The 20,235-nt window shown below is 43.9% G+C and overlaps 1 protein-coding gene across 24 annotated transcripts in view; it reads left to right on the forward strand.

Annotated features, from left to right (window-relative positions):
• SIPA1L1 (signal induced proliferation associated 1 like 1) overlaps positions 1-20,235 on the forward strand; it is a 499,569-nt gene that overhangs the window by 112,619 nt on the left and 366,715 nt on the right. For 16 of the 24 annotated variants that reach the window (XM_089907906.1, XM_089907918.1, XM_089907915.1 and 13 more), the window contains exon 1: positions 9,138-9,727. The exons of 2 other annotated variants lie outside the window; for them this stretch is intronic. The gene's annotated coding sequence lies outside the window, so the exon portion shown is untranslated. 6 more of the 24 variants (XM_089907911.1, XM_022570227.2, XM_089907908.1 and 3 more) reach the window with 5 other exon arrangements.

Below are 20,235 nucleotides of genomic sequence, written 5' to 3' on the forward strand. Positions count from 1 at the left end.
CCTCGTTACATATGTTCCCTGCCCTCAGGAACACGCCAGGTGTGATTTCTCTTGCAGAATCTTGCTGCGCTCTCCTTGGATGCCTTGAGGCAGCTGCAAACTCAAGTGCCCCTGCAGCTCCTGGGTCCTTGTGAATGTCGCCTCAGCTCTGGCTGGCAAGGGAACAAGCCAGATGGTTCTAGGAGGCCTCAGCCCACAACTTCCAAGTCACGAGCAAGTCTCTTTTCATTTCTAGGGATTTTAAAAAGACAAGGGAGTGGAGAGAGACCTTTTAATTTTCCCCACCTTCTTTCCCTGACACATCCTCGACCATAAAATCTGATGAAAGGAATAAAGAGACAAGGGTGAGTGGAAGGAAATTTCCACCTCCTCAGAGAATACTCAAGTTGTTTAAAAGGGCAAAGAGCTCCCTGAAAGGAAATACTATTGAAGGGATGAATAAAAATATTTGAAATGATCCAAAGGTGATTTCTTTTAAAAATGACTGCTGGAGTAACATGTGCTGATACCTACATAGAAAAGGATCAAAAGGATGGGTGAACCAGGACTTTCAGTCCTCCTGGAATTTTTATGGAGCCCATGTTAATAAGAAAATCATCAGAAAGCCAGGAATAGCTTGAACAGCTCAATGGAGTATGTTTCAAAAGAAGATACCTATGAGAAGGACAAGAAAATTTGTGATGGCGCTTTCAATTAAAACGTTATTTAATGTGACGTATCAGCAGCTATAGGCTACTGCCTCTCACATTTATAACTCTAGTTCTGACCTTTTCTCTGACCCATGGATTTCTAAATATCATGCTTTAAGTGTTCTATAACCTCTTAGGTGCAAGTTTGAATACGTCTCTGCCTTCTGAAAATCCTTCAGTGGCTCCTTATTGCCTATAGAATAAAGCCCGAGCTCCCGAATGTATCACCCAAAGCCCCTTGTGACTGGTCTTCATTCTCTCTAGCTGACGTTGGTGCCTAAACCCTGGATTGTCTCCCTGCCCCAGGCCCCCATATCTTCATGGCTTCAGAAGCTCAAGGAGGCTTCCTAGTAGCAACATGCTTTCTACCCTTTCTAAGATCAGGTAAAGCCAGTTAGCGATTTGGCCACTCCATCAGGATGGAGCCCTAATTCTCCTTTGCTATTAAACTTTGTTCATTTATTCCACAAACATTTATTGAGTGCCTTGCTTGTGTTAGGAACTATGCTAGAAAGTGGAGATCTAAGAGGAAACAAGACACATATCATGCCTAAGAGTTTATATACTGAGAAAACTATGTGTATTAGTTTCCTATGACTGCTATACCAAATTACCACAAATTTAGTGGCTTAAGACAGCACAAATCTATTGTCTTGCTGTTATAGAGGTCAGAAGTCCAAAGTGGGTTTCACTAGGCTAAAATCAAGAAGTCAGCAGGGGGGCTTCCCTGGTGGTGCAGTGGTTAAGAATCTGCCTGCCAATGCAGGAGACATGGGTTCGAGCCCTGGTCCAGGAAGATCCCACATGCTGCGGAGCAATTAAGCTCGTGCACCACAACTACTGAGCCTGCACTCTAGAGCCCGCGAGCCACAGCTACTGAAGCCCGCGTGCCTAGAGCCTGTGCTCCGCAACAAGAGAAGCCACTGCAGTGAGAAGCCTGTGCACCACAACAAAGAGTAGCCCCCACTCACCACAACTAGAGAAAGCCCGCACACAGCAGCGAAGACCCAACGCAGCCATAAATAAATAAATAAATAAGTCAGCAGGGCTGTAATCCTTCTGCAGGCTGTAGTGGAGAATCCATTTCCCTTGCCCTTTCTTGCTTCTGGAGGCCGCCTACACTGCTTGGCTCATGGCCCCTTCCTCCAGTGTGAAGCATTTCAACTCTGTCTCTGATTCTGCTTCCATGGTCAGTCCTACTTCTCTAACTCTAACTCTGACACTTCTACCTCCCTTTTTTTTTTTTTTTTTTTTTTGTGGTACGCGGGCCTCTCACTGTTGTGGCCTCTCCCGTTGCGGAGCACAGGCTCCAGACGCGCAGGCTCAGTGGCCATGGCTCACGGGCTCAGCCGCTCCGCGGCATGTGGGATCCTCCCGGACCAGGGCACGAACCCGCGTCCCCTGCATCGGAAGGCGGACTCCCAACCACTGCGCCACCAGGGAAGCCCTACCTCCCTTTTATGATTGCATTAGGCCCACTTGGATAATTTCAGGATAATCTCCCCATTGCAAGATCTTGAATTTAATCACATCTGTAAAGTAACTTTTGCCATGTAAGGTAACATAGGCACAGGTTCCAGGCATTCAGACATGGAGAGCTAGTCTGCCTACCACACTCTGCTAGCCCTTTTACTTTGTCTTTAAAACAGCACTGTTTGCTCATTCGGCAAGCATGCATCGAGCGTCTACTATGTGGCACGCACTGTTCTAGGTGCTGGAAATGCAGCGGTAATAAAGCAGACACTCTAGATGAGAGGTAGGCAGTAAACCGGCAAACAAGTAAACACTATCTGGGGGTGATAAGGACTCCAAAGAAGAATAAAGTTGGGTGAGGTGCCTGGGGAGTATGACATTGGGGGGGGTTGCTATTTCATAAAGAGTGACTGTAACAGTCAAGGTCCAGTTAGGAGAATAGAAACCAGTGTTGGTGATTCAAAAAGAGGGAATTTAACACGGGGGAACTCTTACATAGGTGATGGAAGGGCTGAGAAGCTAACCAGGATGATGAGGTAACCCAGAGATTCTTAACACTAGAAAGTTGCTATCACCCTTAGCCTAAAGATATTACCAGAGCCTGGGGAAGGTTCTTACCCAATACAACCTGGGGCCAAAGAGGAGATGTATCTGCTGCTAAGACACTGCCTGAGGCAGACAGAGAGGTGGAGGAAGGTCTGCCCCTTTATCTGGCCACATTCCTCTCCCGCTTCTCAGTGGCTGAACCCAACCAGCTAGAGGCACCAGACAAGGAAGCCTGGGAAACACAACCCATGGGGGGTCCACTCCCAGTAAGATATCACAGGAGGAAAGACAGCAGCTAAGAGCAAGACAACAAATGACCAACACGGTTGCCTTGGAACAGACACCTCAAGGAACTCAGAGAGTGAGTCATGTAGACACTTGGGGAAACAGTTTTCCAGGCAGAGGGAACAGCAAAAGCAAAGCCTGGAGGCAGGAGAGTGCCTTGTGAATTCAAAGAACAGAGAGATGCGGGTATGGCTGGGAAGGAGAGAGGGAGGGTGGGAGGAAGGAGATGAGGCCAGAGCTCCAGACGGCAGTCAGAGAATGAACAGCTTTCCAGGCCAGAATGGGGACTTTGGCTTTTTCTCTGAGTGTGGTGAGAAGGCCTGGAAGGCTTTTGAGCAGAGAAGTGACCTGATCTGAGTTGCTTATGCTCCGCACTCTGGTTCTGTGTGTAGAATAAAATATTGAGGGAAGGGGCTGGAATCAGGAGACCAGATAGGGAAACTCTTGTGATAATCCAAGTGAGAAACGGCTTGAATCAGAGAGGGAGAGTCGTGGTGGGTAGAAAATGACTGCATTCTGCACGTATTTTGAAGGAAGAGCCAACAGAATGCATTGCTGGTCTGATGTGTGATCTGAGAGACACAGAAGAATCAAGGACAACTCTAAGATGTTTGCTCTAAACAAAAACCTCTGAATCTCTGGAAGGGTACCCTTAACTGAGGTGGGGAAAACTGCAGGAGGGCACTGGTTTGAGAGGATTATCTGGAGCTTTCCAGTTTTAGACATGTGAAGTTGGAGATACCAACTATACAACCAGTTGGAAATGTTGAGTCAGAGATGGATGTGTAAGTCTGGAGTTTGGGGAGGCATCTGGACTGGAGATGTACATTTGGGAGTTGTCAGTATATGGATGGCATTTAAGCTACAGGACCGGTGAGACTGCCATGGACTAATAGGAGACCACAAAGAGAAGGTGTCTAAGGACTGAGTTCTGGGGACTTCTGTGTTTAGAGATTTGATACTGAGAAGGCCAGAAAGGTAGGAAAAGAATCAAGGCAAAAATTCTTTTTTTTCTTAAACTTAAATTTATTTATTATATAGAAAAACAATTTTTAAAAAATTTTGTTGGAGCATAGTTGATTTACAATGTTGTGTTAATTTTTGGTGTACAGCAAAGTGATTCAGTTATACATACACATGTATTCATTCTTTTTCAGATTCTTTGCCCATATAGGTTATTACAGAATACTGAGTAGAGTTCCCTGTGCTATACAGTAGGTCCTTGTTGGTTATCTAGTTTATATATAGTAGTGTGTGTATTTAAATCCCAAGATCCTAATTTACCCTTCCTCCCCCCACGTTATTTATTTTTTAAATTTAATTATAGTTGATTTACAATGTTGTGTTAGTTTGAGGTGTACAGCAAAGTGATCCAGTTATATGTACATATAGTGGGCTGGCCAAAAAGTTCGTTCGGGTTTTTCTGTAAGCTATTACCCCAGTGAACTTTTTGGCCAACCGAATATAAGTATATGTATGTATATATACATATTCTTTTTCAGATTCTTTTCCCATATGGGTTATTACAGAATATTGAGTAGAGCTCCCTGTACTATACAGTAGGTCCTTGCTGTTTATCTATTTTATATATAGTAGTGGGTATAGGTTACTCAAGACAGACTCTTAATCCAGAAGCCATGTGAAGAAATTGTTTCAAGGGTAAGAGTGATCAACCTCTCCCCAGTGGCTGAGAAGTTGGGTGAGATGAGGATAGGAATTGCCTACTGGATTTAGCAATGAAGCAGTCACTAGGGACCCTGAGAAGACCTGTTTCTTCTGGAGCGGTGGGCGAGAATGGCTGCTCAGAGAGGATTCAAGACAATGGAAGGGGAGGAATTGAAGATAGCAAGTGTGGAAAAACCTTTTGAAGAATCCAGTGGCGAATTGAAGCAGAGGGAGATATGGAATCTATGAAATGTTTGATTTTTTACCAAGCAGACATTACAGCATGCTTGTAAGCACTCAGAAACAATTCCATAGAAAGGGAAATTTTCCTGATGCAAGAGAGAGGTGACAGTTGCTGAATCAATGTCCTGGAGTCAGAGGGGATGGGACGGGTACACAGGTGGAGAGGTTAATCTTGGCTAAGAGCACTGAGAGTTTATCCTAAGTGCCAGGAGGACAGAAGAGTACATGCAGACAGACGCAGGTGGGTTAGTAGATAGAGACGTAGGGATGGAGTGTGTGCTACGTTCTCTTCTGGTTGCCTCTATTTTACCAATGAAAGATGCATGGCGGTTATCTGTGAGTAATAAGCAGGAAGTTTGATGGAGGAGGAGAAGGTATGAAATAGCCCTTTAGAAGAGTGGGAGGGTGGACAGGAAGTGTAGTAGCTTTGCTGAGGAATGTTCGTTGATTATACAGTAGTTGATGTTTTAAACATGTAATAAATACTGTAATGTAAATTGGAGAATGAGGTGTTCTAAGAAATCTAGTATTCAGGTCAATAGAATTATATCACCTAGGGCTGAAACAATCAAATCCTAAAAGTGAAACAGCACTGGATATAATTTAATCTTGGATGATTTGAGGAGGACTTTGGTCCTTCTTTATGATTGAGTCATTTCTCTGAATATTGGTTAGTAATGCCCTGTAGCGGTATAGACAATAACAGGAAGTTCTGAACTGATGATAACAGGCTGGGTAGACCAGATTTTAACTGTAAAACATGCAAATGTGAATCGATGTTTATAATATTAATAAAAACATATATTTTCCTTGCTTGGTAGGCCTTTGTGTCAAAATTCATCCCATATTTGATATGTTAGGGTGCATTGTTGAGTAGAAGTGAATAACCAGAGGAAAGTGAATTCAACTGAGCTTTAACAAACTGAGAAGTTAATAGGGAGGGAGCTCGTATCAGAGAAAAGGTTACATGTCCCTTGAGCGTGTCGGGGAGGGGGCTGGGCAGAAGTGGATAGACAGCCAACAGATGGAGTGGGCAGGAAGTGGCTGAGATCTAATCTGTGCTTGACAAACTCTCTAGTCTCACTTTCCCTCTTCTGCTGCTCCTTGTCTGCTATTTTGAAACCCCAGGAAGGTCAGGGAAGATGCAGACAGAGTGCCTTGACCCAGAGAACCAGGTAGTTGAAACCTCAGCTTTGGTGGATTTTGCCTTTTATTTCCTTCAGACATACTGTTGAAAGTTCTGCCACCAGTGAGGGGTAAATAGTAGCCTACGGTCTTGAAAGAGCAGTTTTAGAACCCTAGGACAGTCTTTACTCTTCCACTATGCCTGAAGGTTAGGGAAATTATCTTTGTAATTTGAGGCCAATACCCATCTCTTGAGCCCCATAAGAAACACTGAAAAAAGTTAATAGATTTGGCTAGCACTTGGGTCAGTTTTTTCAAATGTATCAAATGGCTATTTGGGAGTCATAAAACAGGTGGTTCTGAAATTGTACTGGGTTGGTGGATACAGATTGGCAGCCATCCTTTAAGGGCAAAACTATGTTAAAAGCCGAGCCAGGGCAAATGAACAAGTGATTTACAATAGTGTGCTATGTTATGAAAGATAGCTCCTGAAAACAGATCAACAGAATTGATGGTGATGCTCCAATGTGTTTCTTTGTAAAAATTTGATACTAAAAATACCAGTCTGTGAATTTGACTCACCCTTCTTCTCCTCCTTCCTTCCTTCTTTCCTCCCTCCCTTCCTTCGTTTCTTCCTTCTTCCCTTCCTTCCCTCCCTCCTTCCTTCTTATAGTTATTTTGGTGGGGGTGTGGATGTATTTACTTTGGGTCTTTGAGTTAGCATATTTATTAAATAACAAGAAATCTGTTTTGAGTTAGTGTAAAAGTAAATAAAGAACAATGGATTCCCTTTGAAATTACTGTAACATGGTCAGGTTTTAAAAATTAATTAATTAATTAATTTTTGGCTGCGTTGGGTCTTCATTGCTTCATGCTGGCTTTCCCTAGCTGCGGTGAGTGGGGGCTACTGTTCATGGGGTGGCTTCTCTTGTTGCGGAGCACGGGGTCTAGGCGCTCAGGCTTCAGTAGTTGTGGCATGTGGGCTCAGTAGTTGTGGCTCGCAGGCTGTAGAGCACAGGCTAGTAGTTGTGGCTCACAGGCTTAGCTGCTCCGCGGCATGTGGGATCTTCCCGGACCAGGGATCGAACCCGTGTCACCTGCATTGGCAGGTGGATTCCTGACCACTGCGCCACCAGGGAAGTCCCTGTTGTTTTTACAGTTGAGACAAGAGAACTTGAAAAGCAACTTGTCAACATGTAGCTGAACTTTGTGAAACTGACCTACTGTAAAATGAAACATTTAAAAAATTCTGTTTGATGTAAAAGGAAAATATCTGTTATTTACTGGAAATTTGTATAGGTCTAAGAGCCACAGAATTTTAAAGCTATAATGACCTAACATGTGGGCTACCCCTCATTTTAGAGATGAAGAATCAGAAAGATTAAATAACTTCTCAAGGAGACTCAATTATTAGCAACACAGAAAAACTCAAGCCCTAGTTTCCTGACTTTGTCTAGTGTTTTTTTTATCACTGTATCACTATATCATTAGGTTTCTAACATAGAAACTTTCACCGACATGACATTTAAGCTTGCATGTAACCTAAAAGAATCTTTATGTACTTTTTGGGTTTCTAGTTCCAAGGGATTGATTTAAATAATGGTTTCCCCGTATTTATGTAGATAGAGATGGAATTTTTTTTAAATTGAGATATAATTCACATATCATGGAATCTTTTTTTTTTTTTTTCGGTACGCGGGCCTCTCACTGTTGTGGCCTCTCCCGTTGCGGAGCACAGGCTCCGGACGCGCAGGCTCCGCGGCATGTGGGATCTTCCCGGACCGGGGCACGAACCCGTGTCCCCTGCATCGGCAGGCGGACTCTCAACCACTGCGCCATCAGGGAAGCCCCATGGAATCTATTTTTACTCATTCATTTTGATATCGAAAGTTTAAGCTTAACTTCTATTAACAGTATCCATTTTATTTAGGCAGTGAGTATATAAAACCCCCAAAGAAAAGTTTCTACAATCAAAAGAAGAAACAGGGGATGAGAAAATATCTTCATCCTCAACAGCATTTTGGAGTAGGTAGGATGGTATCTGAAGAAGCTTAATGATTACCTGGTCCCCCATGGTGAATAGGGTTTTTATGACACAAAGATTGAGAAAGAGAAAGGAGGGATTGTAACTCTTGAAAAATAGGTAATTCTGTGTGAACAGAAAGGGAAGGATAGTTTAGCAAAGTCAAAAGCCAAACTGTGGAGCAGAAATTCATAGTCTAAGCCTAAGTACTTTCCAGGGTAGGGTGAAAGTACTGAGGACACGTACAGCTTGTGGCGTTCATTTCCCACCATAGGCATTAAGTAAATACCTACTATGTACCAAGCCTGTGGAGGCGCTGAGAATACAAAGATGGATAAGGCAGGTCCTCAAGGAGCTCAGTCTGGTGGTGGCGGTGGTGATGGGGGGGGGGCGGGGAGGAGAGAGGGAGCGTACGGAGTGGGTGAGGGGTGGGGGATGAGATTAGACAGGAAGGTCGAAAAACTGAATATATGGTAGGAAATTGGGGGTTCAGATATGTGCTGACTTCTATGGCAGAAATCTGTCCCAGAATCTCTTAAATAATTAGCCTCATTTGCCAGATTTAGCCAGATATCATGACGCTGGTCTTCTCCAGATGCCCTCTCAAATAGGTTCTAGCTTCTAGCCCTTGCTTTCCCCACCATTAGGGCGTCGGGCAAGGGAGGGGGCAGGTTGCAAACGACACCCACGTTTGCTGCCTGGGCTCTCTGCAGGAGACAGGAATCCAGGGCTTTGCCGTCGTCATAGCAACTAGGAGTTCCGCGGTCCCCCACCTTCCTCTAATTCCTTCCACTTCCCCCGCCGTCTGGGCTGAGCTGCCTTTTCTCTCGCGAGATTTGAGCGCAGAGCTGAGCTGCACAGCGGTGATCTCACCCGAGAGTTGGGGAGGGAGTGAAGGAGGCGAAGGAATGGGGCGGGGAGGGGAAGGGCGAGGGAGGCGCCGCCACCGCCGGCAACTTTGTGAGCGAGTTCACTGTGTGCGTGAGCGAGTGAGCGAAAAGTCAGAGCGGCGCTGAGTCTCCGGGAGGAGGGTCCCCGGGGAGGGCCAGGTCTGGGCTTCAGAGGCCGCCCCCCCCAGCCACTCCACCCTCTCCGGCTTCCGTGGCTCCCTCCCCATTTCCTCCCCCCACCAATCCTCCCGGGCCTTCCCGCCCCCTCTGCAGTTACCTGTCCCCTCCCCCACTCGGCACGCACCTCCCCTTTCCCCCGCGTCCACCTCAGACTTTGGCCCCCGGCCGCTCAGCCACACCGCGTTCGCTTCCCGCGCCGGCTGCCCCCTCAGCTTTTTCTCTTGGAGGCAGCCGGGTGGGATGGGGAGCGCTGAGCCTCGGAGGCGGCGCGAGTGGGGACCCGAGCGCCCAGACAATAGTTGATGCCCGGGGACTGGGGCACCTCCGCCCCCACTCCGCCGGGAGCGCGGCCCCAGCCGGCTGCTCTCCAGCCTGCATTCCGCGTCCCCTTCGGAGCCAGGCTCGGGAGTTGGGCTGATTCCGCCCCCGCCTCCCCCGGGTCCCCCTCAGCTCGGCGCCCGCCCCTGCCTCGCCGCCTGCCGTTCTCCGCAGAGCAGGCGGCGAGTGAGCGCGCGCCGACCGTCTGTAAGGTTTCTTTTTTACCCCAGGGAGAGCGCGCGGCGGACGCGCCCCGGACGTGCGGCGGCACCGGGAGGCCGGGCCGAGCGGTAAGTGGCTCCCGCGCCCCGGGTCCGGGCAGGGGAGCGGGGGTGCAAGACTGTTGACAGCCCGCACCCCATTTCTGGCCGGGGCTCAGGTCCAGGGCACGGAGCAGGACGCCGAGAGGCCGGTGAAAGTTTTATTTCCGATTTGGTGGCGTGCTGATAGCGCAGCCCGGCGGGGGGCGAGTCCGAGCTGCACTGCGCCCGGCGCGCGCGCGCGCGCGCACCTCGGAATCCGAATCTGCACAACTCTCCGCCAGGCGTCTGTGAGAGAGGCCCGGAGACCCGCGACCCCTTGGGGTGGCTGCGCCCACCAGGCTGCTCTCGTCTCCACCGGGAGACTCTTCCAGTTCAGTCACCTGGGTGAGCGCTTTGCAGGCTGTGCCGGAGGGACAGGCCGAGAGGTCTGATCGTGAGAAAGGGGGAAGAGCAGCTCGTTGCCCGCGGGTGGTTCGTTTCTCTCCCGGGGTCTGGGGGGAGTGAAAGCCGGAGCTGCTCAAACCTGCTTTTCTTGGAGTAAGTAAACCACAAGAGGGCTGGGGAGGCGAGAAGGTACTGCAAAAAAGAAGTTTTTCTCCTTCGCCCCATCTGTTTCCAACTTCTATCCTGACCTTAAAGGGTATTTGCCAAGCTCCCTGTCGCTCCACGGCATTTCTAGGTGGACAAGTAATCTTGTTGGACAGGTTGAAATTTCATTGGGTTCACCGTTTGGAAAACATAGGCAAGGGAAATGGCTCACTTTCAAGGAAGATGTTTGAGTTGTTGATGGCTTGTTTTGAAGAGAAGCATTTGGGGACTGATGGATCCTAGACTGCATTTACCTTACAGATTTTATTTATCGTGACGGGTATTTGAGGCAGCACTTACTGAAATTCTTACTACCTGCTAAACGATTACATTTCTAAACTGGGAGCCAATGACGCGCTGCAAATTTTAGAGTAAAGGTGTTGACTTCAATCAGGTTCCAGGTCTATCTGGATGGACTGGGGTTGGCGTTTCCTCTATAAGGCAAACCTTTCATGTTGAAACTCTGACTCAGACTCTTAAAGACATTGTTTTTATACTGGTACTCTGTGGGAGTTAAGTGTCAACTTTCTCTCGTTTTCTCATATGGAATATTCATCCAAGGCAAAGATTCTCTGACTTAATCTTTTGGAAAAGTACAAGATGAAGTCCTATACAATCGTTCTCTGCACCCAGTTTAGTAACTGTTTTCTCTAAAATCCTGATTTAATGACCTTCACCTTCCCCCTTCATTTTCTGAAAGCTGCAATTAAGCCACCTTTACCAGGATGAAAAAAAAAGCCGATGGAAATAATATAGAACAGTAGAAACAGCAGTAGTCTCCAATAAAAGGTTTTCATAAAGAAGTTTATGGTCACTGAAGTGTCTGACTACTAGATGACATACCAGTTATTAACGAGAATATTAAAACTTTTTTCCTATGGAATAAATTATACTCAGGCATTAGCAATTAACAGTGCATTCAAAATGATTTGGGTGATGATTTGCATGTAAATGGTTGGGGCAAAATAAGAGATTTTGCCAGATGAATGGTATTATGTGGCTGACAACTTATTTTCTTATCTCTTTATGCTTAAGTAAAGGAGTCCTGAAGTTGACTGTATGTATCATTAGATTTCTCTAGTTGACTGAGAGAACAAGTTTGGCAAGTGGCTCAAGACAGTCAGTAGGTGTTGCTGTTAGCTTCTCTGCGGTTCCTGGGGAGTTTGAAATTGCAGTTCTGGTGCAGTGAACTTTTTAGAGCTGAAGTGTCAGTATTAGTTGTGAGTTCATCGTAGGATTCTGTGACAAGGTTGACTTGAACTGGTAATAATTGCAGTAATAATTGCAAAGCAGCTCACTGAAATTCTGTATGACTTTCTTACTTACTTACTTATCCTGACTTTCTTAACTTTGCTTTTGCATTGAATTAGGTGTGTAATTTTGGTGTAGGTCTCCCCACCCCCACCCGCCAGCCACATCTTGATTTTTTTTAACAACTTTTAAAATACACCTTCTAGTAACTTTATTTTTTTATTTTTTAAAATTTATTTATTTATTTATTGGCTGCATTGGGTCTCCGTTGCTGTGCGCGGGCTTTCTCTAGTTGCAGTGAGCGGGGGCTACTCTTTGTTTGCGGTGCGTGGGCTTCTCATTGCAGTGGCTTCTCTTGTTGTGGAGCACGGGCTCTAGGCGCGCGGGCTTCAGTAGTTGTGGCTCGCGGGCTCTAGAGCGCAGGCTCAGTAGTTGTGGCGCACGGGCTTAGTTGCTCCGCGGCATGTGGGATCTTCCCGGACCAGGGCTCGAACCCGTGTCCCTAGCATTGGCAGGCGGATTCTTAATCACTGTGCCACCAGGGAAGTCCCTCTCGTAACTTTATTGAAGTCATGATTTTGCTTGAGATGAGCGATTCTGTAAACTTTGGAGGATCTTGGTTGACTATGAGTTGGGACGTGTGTCCGTTCTTACTTTTGCAGTTTGAGTTTTTCAATACATGGCTGTTTTCTGTCTCTTTGAGCTGTGAAACAGGAGCATGAGAAGAGGCAGAACAGTGTAAGAGTATGGATTCTTTGACTCTTTCCAGTTTAGGGGAAGGTATGTAGTGATTGATGATAACATGGTTATGTGCTTCTGCTGGTCTTCACTGTCCTGCTGTCATTTCTGTTGGTCCACTTCAATGTGCGTATGAAGTGTGCCTAGCCTGAAGATTTTCAGGTGATGTGGCAGATTTGAGCCTTTTGATTCACTGACCGAACTGGACTTTCTCTAAGGAAGACAAATAGACTCATCCTCCACATATAGAGCTAGTGCTCTGATATAGAATGCTTCTTTCTTCCTTTGGACTGAGATTGCAGAAGTTCATATCTCAAATTCAGAAAAAGAATTTTCCTTCATAATGTCACCATATTCCTAATCTTTTGAGATTTGTATTAAGTCAAAAGGTAGTTATTGAGTGCCTCTGTCTGGGAGGCACGCTGTCGAGTTCCGTGATTCTAGTGGTGGGTAAAAGTGTGTTGCTTGCCTCCAGGAGCATACAGTGCAATGGGGCCATTTGCAGTGACCTTCCCTGGTTTGGTGTTCTGATACGCTGAAGCCCCCATAAAAGTTTTGCAGAGCAGGCAATTATTTCTGAGTTGTAACTTATTTAAGTTAATTTTTTTTATTTATAATAAATTTAAATAAATTATTTTCGACTGCATTGGGTCTTTGCTGCGTGCGGGCGTTCTCTAGTTGCGGCAAGTGGGCCACTCTTCATTGTGGTGCGCGGGCTTCTCATTGGGGTGGCTCCTCTTGTTGACGAGCACGGGTTCTAGGCGTGCGAGCTTCAGTAGTTGTGGCATGTGGGCTAAGTAGTTGTGGCTCGTGGGCTCTGTAGTTGTGGCTCGTGGACTCTAGAGCGCAGGCTCAGTAGTTATGGCGCACGGGCTTAGTTGCTCCACGGCATGTGGGGTCTTCCTGGACTAGGACTTGAACCCGTGTCCCTGCATTGGCAGGCGGTTTCTGAACCACTGCGCCACCAGGGAAGTCCTAAATTAATTTTTAAAATAATGGGGCCCAGTATTTGTCCTCAGAAGGCCTGGGTTTCAAATTTTCCAGCTATGGGGTCTTAAAAAGTAATCGAACCTCTTCCTGAACTTTCTGAAACAGCGTCTTTTTTTTGCAGCAGTGGGCACAATGCTTGCTTCACTGCTTTGCTGCAAAAATTATTGAGAATATATGTACGAAAGTAATTTGTAAACCATAGTCTTATTTGCAATTGCATTTTCTTGCTTCCTGATGAACAGATTCATAGATTGTTGGGTTTAGGAGGGATTTTGAGTATAAATCATTTCACCCTTCTTCCCCATTTTACAGATGAGGAAACTGAAGCCCAGAAAGTTGAAGTGATTTTTTTAAAGGGTGTAGAAGAACTAGTCAGTGATCATGCAGTGATGGGAAGGCAGGTTTTCAGATTTAACTGTACTCTTTTGCTTCCTGGTTTTTTTTTTCCCCCTGCCTTAGAGTCTTATGTTAAAATTTATTTACTACTTTTTCCCCCCACTCAAGTGTTCAGTATTTATTACATGTCTAAAATGAGAAGAAGAAAAACTTAATGAAACAAAATGTACATGAAGGTTGAAAAGCCATGAAAACCACACGGATGTAGTGTTTGGTAACTCAGGTTTAGAGTTACTCAAATTACAAAGTTATGGCAAAAGAAATTATGAGTTAGTTAAAGTATTTACATGGTAGAGCCTGTAGGTTGTTTTTTTTTTTAAAGGAATCTTGGTTAACTCAGAGCATAATATACTTATATGCTCTTTAGAGAAGCCAGACTTAATTTGTTGTAGTTGACCATCTTTTTTGTCTCTTCTTAAACTCATTTTTCATTTGTAAAAGAAAGTGGTGTGCCTCCCTTATTTTTGGAACAGTGGCTTCATGTATGGGTTACTGGGGGCAGGGGTAGGAGCTAGGGAGGATCTGTTAGGTGGAGGTCTAATTGCACGTAAAACAGGACAGTGTTGTAGGAGCTTCCTGTTGAAAACGTGAGTGATTTCTATAGCACCACCCAACTTCCGCTGGGGTAATCTGAGCCAGGAGAGAAGAAACATCCCTGCCACTTGGGTGACTGCCCTTTAGATGAGGGACTCTCCCTTCCCCAGGAGGGTAAAGCATTATGTTATTCCTTCAGCACTCACACAAAAATTTGTGTCTGTTCCACATACAGTGCTATTTAAAATAGGGGTTTTCTACTATCCCTTTAGATCGACAGTCCAACTTTATATCCATTGCGCTTTTACTGGTTTGGTGTGGGAAATAAATTGGCCTCATTGGATTTTTGTTTTTAGTTTTCTGCTGTGCTTAGCTAATAAAGAAAAAAAAAAACAAAGCCCACACACTTTGATGGCACTTTGTTTTCCAAAGGTTTAATACAAATTAAGTTACTTATCCTCAGATGAGAGCTCATTTTTTCTTTTGGTGGGTTTCTGATGAGCTGTGGAGCGAGTCATAGAAACGTGGGAAAGAGCCCCTTTTCTTTGGATCTCTTAAAAGGCAGGTGATTTGAGTGAGGGTTAGAATAGCACGAGTGTGACTGGGTTTGTGATCAAGTGGGTAAGAAAATCCATTGGGTGTATCTTTTGAGGGTAAGGACTGGTCCACATCCATTTTCTCCTTTATTCTGGCCTGGGAGGAGTGAGGTAACCCCAGTTGCAAAGATAACATGAAAGCTTTCTCGAAAATCTAGAGAGATGACACCACTGTGACACAGAGGAATGTCAGGGGCTTCTTTCATTGGACGTTAGTCAACAGTAGTCTATTGGGGGTGTGCCACAGAGGCAGGCGAAGCTGTTTCTCTTGGCCTCCGGAGGTCTGGGATGAGAATTTTCAGCCTGTAGATTTCTAATTTGTTACTTGTCATGTTGCACTAAGTTCTCCCTCTAATTAGGATTGTAGTATGCCTAACTTTAAATTGTGGGAAGCGGGCAATTACATAATGTTAGATTTCCCTTTTTTTTTCAATTATGGAGAGGCATGAGGAGAATGTATGCGTGCTGGAGAACGTTGGCCTGGAGAGGGAGAGTTACTGATTTGTACACATACAGGGATCACTCAGAGGGAACTTGAGCCAACTGGCCATCCAACCGTGGCGGCCACTGGATTCCTTTATTCCTCTCTCCTCCTCCAAAGCCGGTCTTAGGTTAAAAATGAATTTCGCAGACACCAGAGTGAATTTTGGTTATTCCTCTTTTCTCTTTCTGTTTTTTCCAGGAAGCCTTTTACCAAAGCTACAAGTATAGTCATTGGTAGTTTTTTTGTGGCTTAATGTCTTGCTTCCTTTTAGAATGAGTTCCAAACTTCTCGGAATAAAGCTATTTAGAAGTAAAACGCAAAGGACCATGTGCTGAATGACCACGTTCCTATAATCGAGACTTGACTGTGATCAGTATCATTTACATTGGCTTCTATATTATCTTTTTCTAATTCATTTTTTCATATTCTCAATTATTTGCCTAGATAGGGATTCTAGTTTGATATATTCTAAGCTCCTTGCATTTCCTTTAACATCTTAGTTCTCAGAATTGATCGACTATTTGTTTTTACAAATTTCTTTTCATTTCTTGATGCTTTCAGCAAAGCAACTGTGATAACTGAACTGTGGTATCTCATGCCTTCAAGAAGAGAGGGTGCTTATAAGGAGATACCTATAGGATATATAATTATACATTAATAGAATGTTCTAAAATTTTCACCCAGTTTGACTAACTTTTATTCCTTGCTTCATCTGTACATAGTTAGGGAAAAAAATGGAAAGAAGTATTTTCCCATATTTTTGCAAGAAATATAAGTATGTGACTTTTGGGAACCATATTGCCTTTTCTTTCAAAGACTTAGAAAACAGATGTTCTTATTCTTGAAATGAGGGTTAGTGTGTAGTTGATTTAACTCCCTCCTTTTCCCTAATCATACTTCTGGCTGCCCTAGCGAAGACCTCAGAAGCTTCTGCCAATATATTTTGTCAGAGTCTAACTTCTGTGTAGCTAGAATTTCATGTGTAAAGAGAGGGTGCTCTGTGTGTATATATGTTTGGGGTGGGGTTTGACTCCTGGCTCAGAATGTGCCCTTGGGAAACCTGTTAGGAGGCTTGAGACTGAATGTGGTTCCTGACCCTCATCTCTTTTCCAGTTTGAGAAATGCCTGTGATCCTTCCAAGAGTCTCAGTGTTACTTTTTTTTTTTTTTTTTAAATTGGGGTCTTAGTACTGATCCTTTGTAATAGGAAATGAGGTATAATTGCATGACAAAATAATGTTTCAGTAGATACATGATAGGTTATGGAGAGCTATAGGAGTCACAGAAAAGGCCTATTAAAAGTTAGAGCCTCAGCCTAATAATTGCTTTCGGTGGGATTGTTCTGAAGGTCATTTTCAAGGGAGCACTTTAAAATAGTGGTTTTCAGCGGGTTGGGCCAGGTGTGTGTTTGGGGGAGGGTGGAGGACCGCAGTGAACTCTGGGGTATTATTACTCTGGGTGGATGGGTTGGGTGGTTTGAAGAAACTCAATAGGTGATTCTGTTATGCTTCTCTCCCGCCCAGTTGAGAACACAATGGCTTTTATGTCATTTTTGGATTTATGCTTGACAGTAAGGTAAAGGGAGGGCCTTCGATCATGTGTACAGTTCCCTTGATTAAAAAAGACAACTTGGAAGAAATTTGGAAATGACTGCCAGCAGGTAAAAGGGTCAGGCTGCTTAGACTCCGGCAGTGGAGGTAGAACGAGTAAATCCAACTTGGTGTTTGCATGTTGGCACTTACTTTTTTTATTGGGATAAAAAACACATAGTGTAAAATTTACCATCTTAACCATTTTAAGTATACAGTTTAGTTGTGTTAAGTATATTCATATTGTTGTGAAACAGAAGTCCAGACTGTTTTCATCTTGCAAATTGGAAACTCTACCCATTAAACAACTTCTCCTTTCCCCTCTCCCCATCCCTGGGACTCACCATTCTGCTTTCAGTTTGTATGAATTTGACCTCTTTAGATACATCATATAAGTGGAATCATGTAGTATTTGTCTTTTTTGGGACTGGCTTATTCCACTTAGCATAGTGTCCTCAAGGTTCATACATGTTGGCATGTGGTAGGATTTTCTTCCCTTTTAAGACTGAATAATATTACATTGTCTGTATCCCATTTTATTTATCCATTCATCCATAGATGGACATTTGGGTTGCTTCTACCTCTTGGCTATTGTGGATAGTGTGGCTATGAACATGGGTTTTCACATAGCTCTTTGAGACCCTGCTGTCAATTCCTTTGGATATATACTCAAAGGTGGGATTTCTGTATCGTATGGTAGCTCTATTTTTACGTTTTTTGAGTAACCTCCATTCTGTTTTTCATAGAGGTTATACCCCACCAGCAGTGTACCAGTGTTATTCCTCATCCTTGCCAACACTTGTTATTTTGTTTCTTTGATAGTGCCATTTAATGGGTGTGAGGTAATATCTCATTGTGGTTCTGATTTTCATTTCTCCGTTGATAAGTTATATTGAGCATCTTTCATATGCTTGTTGGCCATTTGCATATCATCTTTGGAGAAGTGTCTTTTCAAGTCTGCTCATTTTTTGATCAGGTTATTTGATTTTTTGTTGTTGAGTTGTAGGAGTTCTTTATATATTCTGGATATTAACACCTTATCAGATGTATGATTTGCACATATTTTCTCTCATTTTGTATGTTTTCTTTTTGCTCTTCTGTGTCCTTTGATGCATGAAAGTTTTAAATTTTGATGTAATCCCATTTGTCTATTTTTGCTTTTGTTGCCTGTGCTTTTAGCATCATATGCAAGAAATCATTGCCAAGTCCAATGTCATGAAGCTTTCTGTGTTTTCTTCTAGAAGTTTTATAGTTTTAGTTCTTACATTTAGGTCTTTAATCCATTTTGAGTTAATTTTTGGCTGTGGTGTAAGACGAGGATCCAGCTTCATTCTTTTGTGTGCGGGTATCCAGTTTTCTCAGCCCCATTCATTGAGGAGACTGTGCTTTCCCCTTTCAGTGGTCTTGGCATCCTTGTTGAAGACCAGCTGGCCATATACATGATGGTTTATTTCTGGGCTTTCTGTTCTAGTCCATTGATCTGTTTGTCTGTCTTTATGCCAGTACCACCTTTAGCTTTTTAGATTACTTTAGCTTTGTAATACATTTTGAAATCAGGAAGTTTGAGTGACAGTTATTTTTAACTTATGCTATTGTAGGTGCTGAGAAATAGAGAAGTAATAGAGAGATTAACAATTGAGAAAACAATTCAAAGAATTTTTCATTTTTTGGAGGGGACTAGACCCACTTAAAGAATGAAGTAAGGTGATTGATTTACTTATTTATTTTAAAATTTATTTATTTATTTATTTTTGGCTGCGTTGTGTCTTCGTTGCTGTGCGAGGGCTTTCTCTAGTTGCGGCGAGCGGGGGCCACTCTTCATCGCGGTGCACGGGCCTCTCACTGTCGTGGCCTCTCTTGTTGCAGAGCACAAGCTCCAGATGCGCAGGCTCAGTAGTTGTGGCTTACGGGCATGCTCCGCGGCATGTGGGATCTTCCCAGACCAGGGCTTGAACCCGTGTCCCCTGCATTAGCAGGCAGATTCTCAGCCACTGCGCCATCAGGGAAGCCCCCATAAGGTGATTTAAATGGCAGAATGTATGTGAGGCTGTCAATCGGCAACTAGTATAGTAAGAGCTATAGTCTAGCACTTCATCGGATATTGAATCCAATGGCTTGCAAAAGCTTCAAAAAGGTGATGGGCCTTGAATTGGTCTTGAAGATTGGATGTGTACCTCAATGGGTATAAATACTTCAAACCATCTGTGTCAGTTCTATCACTGCACTAAAAGGGGGTCTTTAATGAAAGCCTCTGATAGTCATCTCAAGATTTTCAATGGGGATCAGTTATTATAAGACCCATCACTATTTTTTTTCTTGACACTCTATTGTCTTCCCCATTCCAGTCCAGTAGTTGCTGATTTGCCATTTCTGCTCATTGAATAGCAGTGGGCCACATACAGAGATAGAATACTTAGCCACTGTACGGTTTTATTTTCTAGGATGTGCAAAGAACACAAAATTAACCTGGCTGGGTTGTATAGGATGAGTTGAAGGAGAGAGATTGAACCCAGAACAGCAAACTCAGTGGCTGCTTTAGTAAGTAATTTAGGCTACTTAAGACATACTTTCTCACCTTCTTAATGAAACTATAAGGATATTTTGGTTGGGTGTATTACTTGAGGGTACAATTGGTAGAATTTCTATGGAGGAAAAATGTAGTATGCTTGCATATAGTAGGCCTGTAGTAAAGCATTGTTTAGTGGTGACCAAATGAATTTAAGTCTGCATGGGTGGGTCTGCAAGGAGTAATCTACTCATTTATTTCATAAGTATTTATTGACTCACTCTATGCCAGGGGCTAGTGGCTGCTTCAAGTGGAAAAGGACGCATGGCTCCTGCCCTCATGTGGCTGCCATTCTTTTAGTGATTGATGTGGTCCTTCTGAGTGTTCCAGTCCTCTCAGCTGGTTGGATTTTTCTTTTTTTTTGCCAAAGGCCACCTGTTTTACTTTTGATGCAAAACAGTTGTCGTTGTTTATTATGAAAATAGTTCTACATTAAATATTCTTTGTGTGGAGGAAGAAAGAAACACTAGACAATTCTGCCTTTTGGTTTCCAAGGAGATCTGTCTTGGCTAAATTTACTTTATCAAGTGCTTTTCTAAGTAACAGAACTGAAGGAAACTGGCTTTAATGAATTTTGCTTAAGGTTTTCCTGAGGACCCAGATACGGTTTTCAAATCTTCGTTTCCTCTACTTCCAGGCCCACTCCAAGAGCATCTAAACGCCTAGTTTTGGCCGATCCTGGATTTTTCCATTAATCGTGAGATCTTAAAAGTCATACACCCCTTTTGGCTCTTCATAGATTTGTTCATTCATTTAACAAGTCTTCATTGTTCATTTATTACATACCAGGTCACCTTTTCATTT

The sequence above is a fragment of the Delphinapterus leucas genome, chromosome 2 (genome assembly GCF_059928025.1).
Source record: "Delphinapterus leucas isolate spDelLeu-1000000601 "Yukka" chromosome 2, BTC_Dleu_Yukka2, whole genome shotgun sequence".
Taxonomy (NCBI): domain Eukaryota; kingdom Metazoa; phylum Chordata; class Mammalia; order Artiodactyla; family Monodontidae; genus Delphinapterus; species Delphinapterus leucas.